Here is an 11491-nt window from a genome sequence, read left to right on the forward strand (position 1 = left end):
TTAGGATGTTGCTCCCAGAGAGGACATTTCACTGCTGAATGTTGTCTCCTCTCTGAATGTGTCTGCCTTCAGGTTGCCAACACATTTGGCATCCTAATGCCCGCAGTCACTGGGACCTCCCATGCCAGGGCATTGGGTAGGTATTTATGGACTATAACTCAGTTAGTATTGATGCAACAGCATCATACCAGCCAAGAAACCCACAGGAGCAGAGGAAACTGCTGCTCTGCTCCCACAGTGCCTCCCACCAGTAGCTCACACATGCCAGAGCCACTGCTGAATTTATGACATTCATGTCTAGCCACTGCTTCAGCCTCAAAATAACAGCTAAAACCCGGCACTAGCGACTTAAAAGCTATTCTGTTATCAGTAAACCTGGCTGCCTGCTGGGAATGTACTTGGAACTATTTACTCTTAAAATGTCTTTTGGGAGCTGATTCCTGTTCCAGTGTGGCTCCAGAGAGCTTATGAACACGGGGGCTGAAGGCTGAGCAAAGAACCTTCCCCTGCATCTGAAGAGATGCAAAGAAACGCGGATTTCTCTGTCTGACAGTATGTGCACCCTCCTTCTGAGACTCAAATGCTCTATAGGCCTCCAGCATTGGCAAGGCAACGGGGCCTCCTAATGGCCCCAAGAGCACTGTCCTGGCAGGGCAGCACCACTGAGTGAAGGGCAATCTCTGAGTCTTCAGTTTTCTTAACAAGGATGGGGACAATGTTCACGTGCAGTTATTTTAATGCAGTGTGGTGTAAACAATGGTGTAACTACCAGAAGGGATTGGCTTCTTTTTCTGTGGTTCCTTGCTATAGACTCATTTGGATCCTGGAGAGTTTTCGAGGTAAAATTGTTCACCATAAAGCATAAAACAGAGAGATCATTGGTGAATCTCATCTGAATGCATCTAATAACTGTGGCTTGGAGGAAAGGGAGATGGGGAATTTAATTTTTTTGAAGAAGGTCAAAACCTTGAAGATTAACAAAATCACATTATTCTACAGTCTCAGCTTGTGCCAGGAGAGGATTAGACTTGATGGAAGGAAGAATTTCTTCACAGAAGAGGTGGTAAAGCATTGGGCCAGGCTGACTGGTGAAGCAGTAGAGTCTCCATCTCAAACTATTTCAGGGACGTGGTTTAGTGATGGGACACAGTAGGCCAGGATGTGGGTCTGGAAGGCTTTTTCCAACCCAGGTGATTATGTGATGCTACAGAAAACCGACCTTGGTTTTCAGAAAGACCAAAGAAACAGTCTCAGCTTTTCTCTTTAGAACTGTGGAAATACCTCAGGTCACTCCGTTCTTCATCCTCCAAAGCTCCATGCAGCTCTTGGCTCACTCCACAAGGACGTTTTCTCTCCTCGCCCCCTTTTTCACCACAGCCGCATGCCAGGAGCTCCTGGGGCCCCTGAGGGCCAGGAGAAGCCCCAGACATCAAAGCAGCTCAGCAAGCTGCTCCCTTGTCCCCTCAAGGTGTCCATGCTGCCATGCTTTGCTGGAAGACAGCTAGCAGGCACAATTAAACCGGGCATCCCAAGAAAACCTTGCAAGTGCTGCCCAGGTTGCTCCCAGGACTCATGTATTAATTATTCACTTTTCCGGGCTTTCGGCGGGCCTGATACGAAAAGAAGCAAAATTAAAAGCACATTCTCCTCACAAAACCTCGGTTCTGGTCCTTTTTGTGCTGATCATTCTGTGGTGCTGTCCCTCAGAGCCACAGAGGCCACGCAGCTGGATGGGCCGTGCCACCTGAGGCATGCTCCTGCGGGGCCCCGCAGCACCTGTCAGCAAAATGCTGGAGGCATGTGGGGAAGTGCGGGCTGTGCCTGGGATATCTGCTGCAGGTAAACAGTTCTGGGAGTGTTTCTGAGAGCTTTCACCCCTTTTTGGCAAGCTTTTGCAGTCTGCCACCTATGAGCATCAGGGAGTGGTGAATGCCTGGTCAAGGGCCTGTGAAAATGTCATCCGGTTTTGGATGATGGTGGAATATGAGATTTGGTAATGATGGCACTGCATGGCAGCTGTTTGTGGAAGTTCTCTGGTCATTGGCGTTAATCTGTATCTCTTGTCCATACTTTAATCAGCAGAGTTTGTTGTGATTCCCTCACCTTCTAAGAGAAATGATGAAAGAAATAGCCCTACATTCAGCAAAACATTTTTGAGCAAGAGGTTCCAGTAGGATAGCTAGCTGCAGATTAGCTTTTATTTTATTTTATTTTATTTTATTTTATTTTATTTTACTTTATATACTGTATAAAAAGCTTGTTGTTTTGAAGATAAGCTTCCAGAGAAATTTTTCCATTTGAAAACCTTCATGGAAGAACGTCTCCATTTTCTGTGTTGTTATATAAATAACACCACTCTATGAGCAGTGGAATTAAGATATTCATCAAATGCCTCAATATCTGTATATCAAACGTCTCATTTCAAATCCGATGTAGAAATTGTTCTTTTAAAACTCTGGTTTTCAATAGGAACATGTCATTCCTGGTAAATGAGGATAAAGTCCATTATTTTCCTTTAGCTGTACGTGTGGTGTAAAACATTAAAAGCACTTTCAAAATGCTATCGATTTCTCCATAAAAGTGACAATTCCAACAAATGACACCTTCAGAATATACGATGTATCATTACAGCCTTTTCCGGGTAGTGACCCTATTACAGAGATCTGCTGCCAGAACGCACAGAAAACACTATCAAGCCAATACTTCCCCCCTGCAAATATGCTGCAGGCCAGGGATATGCATTTGCTGAGCCAGAAAGGAGCTGGCCGTGTTAACAGAGTGACAGGAGCACCACAGCATTATCTGCTGCTGCACGTGGTGGTCTGAGGCACTCGGGAGTGCTGGCACCTTCTCTGCTCATGCCCCAGTGCTGCCTTTGCTTCCTTAGGCAGCCTGGCCAGTTTGAAAGTGCATTAAAAGTTGCTATATGGCTGCAGGAAGCTGTGGGGCGGACATGTCCCAGTTGTTCTTCCCAGCTGTTCCCATTATCCTCAGGATGCATTGGTGAGGGCTAATGCACGGCAGGAGCAGCTGGAATACCTTGGATGAAGCAGACTGTGATAACCGGATAGCTCTTGTAAGTGATAGCAAAAATGCCATTTTGTCCCTCCTGAAGATGTTTTGACCACCACCCAAAAGATGCTGAGTGCAGGAGTCGCTTTGATTCCAGAGGTTTGGGGCTTTCAGAGGACACAGCTGTAAATGGGCACCCGGCGTGCCCTGGGTTTGGCTCTTGCACTGCGCTCAGATAGCCTTGGGGTTGAGGCTGTGGAGCCATCTCTTTCCTCCACCTTTTCCTCCTTGTACTGTTTTATTGCAATTCCTTAGGCTGCAGCTGGGATCATCCATAAAGAGCAGGTGGGCTGGGCGAGTACAGATAAAGGATGTGCTTTATATTCAGCTTTTGAGCAAGAGCAATAGTTCTGTGCACTTCAAAGGATGTCTACCAAGAAGCTGGGCTGTACATGAGTTTAATTAATTTGAAAAATGGGCTTTTGCTTTTCTGTGTTATTATTCTTTTAATATCATTCTGCCTTTTCCCAGTTAAATATGTGTCAAGAGCTGTAGCTATTTGCTTGGAGCAAAAAACCTGTTTCCTTTCCTGTTTCTGTTCTTGTTCTCTATACAATATTGAGACTGTAAGAACAGCACAAATGTACAGCTCTGCCACAGTGTTTAGTCTCTACATGAAAATAGACCTAAGCACGTATACCTATATAGGTTCATCTACTAGTATATATATACATCTACACGCATGTGCATGCCATGTTCTGACATCAGAATTGGATTGTTTTTTGCCACAGACTCCCTGAAGACCCTCTAGAGCTCTTAGAGGGCACGTGTCCCAATTTCTGTACATGGAAGTCAGCAGTCTCCAAGCAGAGGGAGGTAAGAAGCCAGAAGCAGCTAATTACATCATTTTTCTTTTACAGAGCCTCCTTTTTTTTACAGCAAACTGCACAAGAAGTGGGATTTGCATCAAACACAGAAGCTGCTACCAGGTCCTGAGCCAGGCCTCTGGACACTGTATAAGCTTCACTTCCCCTTCTGACAGTCCATATGCTCACAAGCATGCATTCTCTGTAGAGGAGCTGCACCTTGGAAGTTCAGAGAGAACGTGATGTGTGGGTATGAGACAACACTCCTTTGTGGGCAGCATACAGATTTGTTTTCTCCTTCTCCACCACCTGAACTGCATAGAAACCTTCTACCTGTTTTGAGATCAGGAAAATTCCACACTGGGAGATTATTCACCAACATTGCTGGCTCAATTTATGTGGCTCTGCAGCGGGACTGACGCAGAGAGGATAAATGCTTTGGCAGGGCTCTGCAGGACCCTGTGGCTTGCCCAGGTTTATCCCAGGACAGGGACCACTTGTTGTCAGCAGACGTTGGACATGTTCACTGAGGCACAGGAACAGCAAGAGGCACTGGAAGCAAATGCTGAGCTCCTCCCTGGCTGAAGTAGCCCCACCAGGGCAGAGCTGCTGCTGCTTCCCCGCTGCTGTCCAGGGCCCTAAAACGGGAGCACTGCAATTAGTGACCAGAATTCATTCTTGATTCAGTCTTTAATTTCAATGATTTCCAAGGGGGATCTTTCTGAGACATAAGACTTGAAAGTAAAGCACAATGCAGGAAAACGAACACACGTTCAGTACAACTAATGAAGCAGACAACTTCCTCCTGCACAAATTGTATTATATACAGGAAATTATTTCATCTTTAGCTCTGGGGGAACGTATTATAACTACTATTTACTAGAGGAGCCCAACACAATGCCTGTCCCTCCAAACACCACCCAGCCTGGCAGATTGCTGTGTGCTCTTCACAGCCCTCACTGCAGCCTGCTCACCCCACGGCTGGAAGTGCCACAGTGACCACAGATGAAAGGGTGAGGAATGCAAACCTGGAAGCTCAAACAGATCAGTTACTTCTCTTCAATAGCTAATTTACTGCCATGAGGAAACCATGCCTTTCCTTTGGTCAGAGCTCCCTGGAAAGTATCATCTAAGAGATGGAAGACGCACTAAAGAATCGGGTGTAGTGAATGAGTGAAAAAAAAACATCTCTAAGTGTTAACCTTACTTTGGACAGAAGTGTTTGCAGCTACTTTCAGGCTTTGAAAAAGAGAGCGGCCTTTCTGTTGCTGTTCAAGCATAGTGGATTGTCAGCACTGGAGCAATTTTTGTGCTGCAGCAGGTTCTGTGCTGCATGAGGACTAAGGTGAATTTCCTCCCATGGACCTCTCCCTGGCAACTCTTGCTGTTACTGAAAATGGTCCTCCAGCAGCAGCCTTGTCCTGCTCCCTGCAGGGGTTCAGAGACCAGCAAATGCTTTTCGGGTTCTGGGAGAGAGGAGGTTAGATCTGCACCAGATACAGATGGTTAAAACTGTCTTCTGCTTCTTCCATAGAACGAGGTCTAGAAAACAACAACAACAAAAAAAACAAAACAAAAGAAAACCACAACCAGACTAATTACTTGGTCTGCCATGGGCTAATTGGCTGAAGCTGTGGGTGTCTGGGACGTGGTGGGATCCCTGTGCATGTTTCCTGTGTACCCAGGTTTTCCTGACAGATCCTGGAGGGCCTATTCCCAGCCAGTGTCTGGGGAGCATCGGCACACTGTCCCCCGCTTGGGCACAGTGCTGAGCTGCTCCCCAGCACAGAGGTATCTGGCAGATATTTGAAGCCCTGGATGCTTCCAATTGTGTTTTCAACTTAAATTGGTCTTGTACCACATGAAGTATGAGTCTGGGCTGCTAGGGAAGGCTGGTGCTATGCTGCAGGAAGAGTCTCATCGCTGTGTTATTCCTCATGCTCATCTTTCAGTCAAGTGACTGCAGAATCAGACCCCACAGAGAGTATATCTGCAGAGAAAATGGATATAGCAGCATCTTTGTGAAAAAACTCTGCACAGATTGAGGCAAATGGAGGGAAATAGTCTTGGTGAGAAGGGAGATGGGGCGGTGGGCTCTCCCTGAGGCTCACCAACAGCAGGATTTCAACTGCTCCCTGCACAGCTGTTTTTTATAACATTATTTTCACTTGGTTGGTGGAACTAGTTGTGCTGCACACATGAGAAGTGATTGCTGGGGCTGTGAGTCCAGCTGATGCGTCACTGCCAGCGCTATGGCAGATCTGTGTGCTCTCCATCTTAAGTCTAGGACCACAGACCACCTGGGACTGCAGAAAACAGACCAGCTACTGTGTGCATATGAACATAATGCAATTTCTAATTATACATCTGATCCTTTAAAAAGGCTGTGACAGACAGAACACGGGGCCTTTGCTTTGCAAAGACCCAGCTTGCACAAGTCTCATCTCGTCCGGGTGGATCCCACAAATGCTCACACAGGAACAGAATGAAAATTGCATGCAAGTTTGTCAGGACCTATTGAACCAATGTGAGGCTGGAGGTGCTGTCATAGCAGCTGAGAAACAGTCAATCTCCTCTGCTGGTGCAGATTTTTACAAGCTTGGCATGCAGGTTCTTGTTGGCAATAATACAGAGCTAATGGTAGGACTGTGTTGAAAAATAGTATTTTGTCGCTGAGAATTTGCTCTATCAAATAGTGTTATTGTGCTCTTTGTAGCTGTTGTAGTTTCCATGGAAGTAAATGAGAGGCATTACATTTGGAGCGAATTGCATGTGTATTTTAGAGGCCCCGAGGATTTGATTTTTGTAACACAGACACCTGAGGTTTCTGAAGGCTCTTTGTTTTGACCAACCTCTATACCCCGTGGTATGCTCAGTGGATCTGCTTCTCAGGGAGCTCTGCTGCAGACACGCGGGGTCACACCATCTCCTGGGCTACTGGAGCTTCTGTGTCAATAGTGGCCAAACTGTACCAAACTGCCTCCTTGTTTCCATAGTGACATTTCTGCCTATATGAGTAATTTTGGGCTTTTCCTTGTCACACTCAAAAACACAGAGCAAAAATGAGAAATAGCAGGCAGTGTAACTGCTGTGCATCATGCACATGGAGCAGCTAGGACCAACGGAGCTGTGTCCAAAGGGGGCCGTGCCATGCAGACACTTTCCCAGGGCAGCACAACTGCCCGCATTTCTGCCCCCCATTTTCTGGTGTACAAATACCCCAAGGAGTAAATGCTCTCCTGCTTTGCTTGCATGGATAGCAATGCTTGCTATTAAGCTCAGATGTGCGTTTACTGGTACTGGTGGTTCAGCCTTCAGCTCTGGTCTGTGTGGTGTCTTGTACCAGCGTGGTCAGTGTTGCACTCCTGCTCTTCCATGCTTACTCAGAGCTGTAGCTACGTCCTTGCTTTATCCTTGTGTAAGCAAGTGAAAAAACAGCAAGTTGTGGTTAGATGTGTGCTGCCAAATCCGTGTTCTCTAATTGCAAAAGAGACTCCACAGTCCAAGGAGCAAAAGATCAGGGTCTGGGAAACAACATGATAAATTTGGCCATGTGTGCTCTGTTTGCACAGTATAGTACAGTTGTCAAATAATATGCTTCTAGGCTCTGTGGAACAAATTAATTTTGTACCCTTTAATCAAAAAAAACCTTATATCTTTCAAAACAATGCCCACTTTTCCTTCCCCCAGGGCCCTGCAGAGCATAAAACAATGCACAGAAAGGAGAGAAATAGATAGAGAAAATAAACATAGTGACAACATGACAAATCTTTATAATCTGGTGGAAATTTCTTTCTTTTTTTTTATTGCTGCATGAATCTAAGCCCGGAGTTCTGTTATCTGCTGTGGTGAATAAGGATAAATTAATGTGAAAAAAAAAAAGTGTATTTATAGCATGAATATACTGCTGAGTAATAATCTTGGTTTTGCTGCCTGGGAACACAGAGACCAAGTCTTATTCCACTCAAACACTTCTGTAACCCTGCCAGCTGTGTCCTGCGGGCACATCCTGAGTCCATGAACAGGGATATGGGATTTCCTATGGAGCAGTCAACCAATAGATCAGGAATGGACAGCCAGTAGATGGTCAGTTGGAAAAGAAATTGGTTTTGGTTTGTGTTCTTTTCTTTTTTCTCAGAGAATACGTAAACCAGCAGTGGAATACCTTGCTAGAAGGTGCTGTGGGTGCCAGGAGATTACAAAGTTCAAAAGAAAGCAGGAAAACTTTGAGAAAGAAAAGATCACTGAGGTAGCTCAAGCAGAAAGCCAGCACCTAAGGACGGGGAAGCCCCAGGGCTGCAAGCTGAGGAAGTTTGGGAGCACTTCCTAGGAAGTGTTACCATTTGGATGGCCCTTTTGGAAACCCTCCTGCCAGCCAGCCAGACCTTAAGTGCCACCTTCTCACTCAAGGCTTCATCAGCAGGCAGCCACTTGTACTGAACATGACTGGTGTGTGCCTAAAATGGCAAAAAAAAAAACAACCATGGGATGTCTGGTCCCTGGGCGTTGGGGCCATTCATTAAAGACAGTGAGCACAAGGAGTTAAATTGCTCAGATAAGGCACTCATACTTTCAGTATTATGCTGAGGACACAAGATGTGACTGCATGGCTCACTCGTACAGAGTGACTTGGAGAGCTGGAAACCTCTGAGGAAGCCTGGCCACAGCATCTCAGAGTTTCCTAATGCAGGATGAGCCCAGTCTTTACCCCGCTCGTCTTGCCTCAGAATGTTTTTCCAAGTAAGCCATACTGTAGGTGTCTTTATATTTATTCTCTGTGATGAAGCTTTCCTAAGGCTCAGCCAGGTGCAATTTTATTTTTAATAGCCTTGCTGCCTCAGCAGTCTCATCTGGATGAAAAAGAAAACAGAACACATCTCTCCTTTTCTCTTATCTCATTCTGGAGTGTCAGGAGAGAATAGAAACATGTTGAATTGCCTTTCTACCTATTTCAAACAAATTGCTGTTTTCTCAGGTAAGCGTGGTTGAAAGGAGCTCTTGTTCAGGCTCCCAAGGAGCTGGTTAACAGGTAGGGAAAGAGGAAGCAACCTTGTGTAAGAAATAGTGTTGGCAGCAGGAGCAGTGAGGTGATCATCCCCCTGTACTCCGCTCTGGTGAGGCTACACCTTGAGAACTCTGCTCAGTTCTGGGTCCCTCACTGCAAGACAGACACTGAAGCCCTGGAATGTGTTCAGAGAAGGGCAGCGAAGCTGTGAGGGGACTGGGACACAAATCTTATGGGGACTGGCTGAGGGAGCTGGGATTGTTCAGTCTGGAGAAGAGGAGGTTCAGGGGTGACCTTATAGCTCTCTACAACTCCCTGAAAGGAGGTTGTGGTCAGGTGAGGGTTGGCCTCTTTTCCCACATAACTAATGATAGGACCAGAGGGAATGGTCTTGAGCTGCGCCAGGGGAGGCTGAGGTTGGATATTAGGAAAAATTTCTTTTCCAGAAGAGTGGTAATGCACAGGAACAGGCTGCCTGGGGAAGCGGTTGAGTTACCATCCTCAGGGGTGTTCAAGAAACACTTAGATATTGTACTAACATAAGGGGTTTAATGGGGAGATATTGGTGGTAGGTGGACAATTGGACCAGATGAGCTTGGAGGTCTTTTCCAACCTTGGTGATTCTCTGATTCTATGATGTTAAAATGGGTAGCTTTGTATATTGCAAATGCAGAAGTAGGGCTGGCAAATCTCCCTCTAGCCCCAGTGGGAACAGAATCATTGCTGGGTTACACTGCTTTCTGTGTCATTAATCATCAGAACCACTCATCTCATGGCTAAGTAAAAAGAAAGCTCATCTTTACAGGGGAATCACAGCAACGTTTTGGCTTCACTGTTATTGCAGACCTTAATTCTGATCTAGATTAGGGAACACACTTCCATAAATACCTGGTTGTCTGCAAGTGAGATAACCACAAAAGATCTCCTGTGTGCTGAGGATCAGACACACACCTAGCCTGGCGAATCAAGGTCTGCAGTTTTGTCTTTCTGAAGCAAACATGTGCACAGAGATGAAAGACGTGCAGGAAACAGTGGTGCAGCGTTACACATACATTCAAATTAGTGATTAGCATTTTATGAGGAATGATGGATATCTTTGCATACTACCTGAAAGTAGTACGTTTGGGGAATATATTTGGCAGCAGAATTCGTAAACCCAGATCTCAAGTACTGAGTGAATATGTAAGGTACTCCAAGGCTTTTTAACACCTCATCATTTGCCACCAACGAACATTTAGTAGAAAGCAGCAATAATGATCCTTGCAGAAGCACCAGTGTTGATTTAGGGGTGCTGGAAGGTGCACCCCTGAACTCCTGCTGATGGTCAGAGAGCTGCTGCTGAGACTCCCCGGGTCAGGTCTGCTACCTGCCAGTGGCACGGGGGAAGGAGCAGGGACAGTGGCTGCTGCCAACACGTTTCCCACTGGCAAAACTGCCTTTGTGCAGAGCGAGGTTTGTTCCCAGAGCAGCAAGGAAGGCCTCCCTACTTTGGCAGGAGATGTCAGAGCACCCAATTATTACTCACTGCAATTAAGCTTATGCTCAAAATTACGGATTAAAACCTATCCACAAGTTCTGCAGAGAATAGCAGATAAATTCTGTCTATGCTCTGCTTAATTTTTTTCAGATAAATGTTTCTTTTTATACTAAGCATATGGTGTGCTAGATTTCAAGTCCCATTGATAAAGACTCTAATCTCTGTAGTCTCTTTATTATATTTTTCCCATTTCTGCTGAGTTGGAAAAAGGCATTGCATACCATCTGTCAGCCTGATCACAGTGCAATTTGCAGAAGTTTCAGACCAGTACAGTGTCGGCAGCAGCCTGCAGTTCTCCTCCAGTCTTGAGTTCTTGTGGAAGCAATATAGCCCCATTAAACACTTCCTTCACAAACAAAAACTCATTTGTGCAGCATGCTAATGACAATAATGCAAATGAATCTGTCATGTTCGTAGCTACTATCCCTAACCGCTGTAATCATGAATATATGGTAATTAAGCTATTACTGATAATGTAACTATGTCAGCGCTACTAAATTAAGGGCTGTACTGTAAATAAAAATGGGGTCATAAAAAGAGAAGAAAGTACTAAGAGACAATGGGGAGAAATACAAAGGGGAAGGCAGGATAGGCTTTGCACAAGCAAAGGAATTTGCTTTAAAGGCTCCTTCTAAAGGATCTGTTTTGATGTCATAGCTTGAAATTGCAGCTAGAAGTTGATACATGAAACAAGCTGTTCCTTTTGTCCTTGGTGCCCTTCTAAATCCCACGACATTGGCAATTTTGTGATAGAATTGTCATAGGAGATAATCAACTTATTAGCTTTCCAACGTGGCTCCATCTCTAAACTCATAAATAACCATATAGAGTATGGAAAGATGACATAACAGATCCCTCTTGTAACAATTTGCAATAGAAAAATGTGAGGTTCCTGTTCCCAAGTAATAATCTGTAGACTGAACTATGCAAAATCAGGATTTTTCTTATTTAGTAAGTTCACTCCTACTGTATACTTTCTGCTCTCTTATACTGTCCCCAGTGCAGTCAGTTTTAGCAGCAGCACAAAATTACTCCCATCTGAAGAACCCTATTTCCATTACACAGAGAAGA

At 45.2% G+C, this 11491-nt stretch overlaps 1 long non-coding RNA gene across 1 annotated transcript; it reads right to left on the reverse strand.

Moving 5' to 3' along the window:
• Positions 1 to 3059: 3059 nt before the first annotated feature.
• On the reverse strand, positions 3060 to 7458 carry LOC121110632. The gene is made up of 3 exons (XR_005859822.1): positions 6731 to 7458; positions 5086 to 5420; positions 3060 to 4516 (listed from the first exon to the last, which is right to left on the reverse strand). It is a non-coding gene; the product is annotated as an uncharacterized LOC121110632 (long non-coding RNA).
• Positions 7459 to 11491: the final 4033 nt, after the last annotated feature.

Source organism: Gallus gallus, chromosome 4, assembly GCF_016699485.2.
Source record: "Gallus gallus isolate bGalGal1 chromosome 4, bGalGal1.mat.broiler.GRCg7b, whole genome shotgun sequence".
NCBI lineage: Eukaryota > Metazoa > Chordata > Aves > Galliformes > Phasianidae > Gallus > Gallus gallus.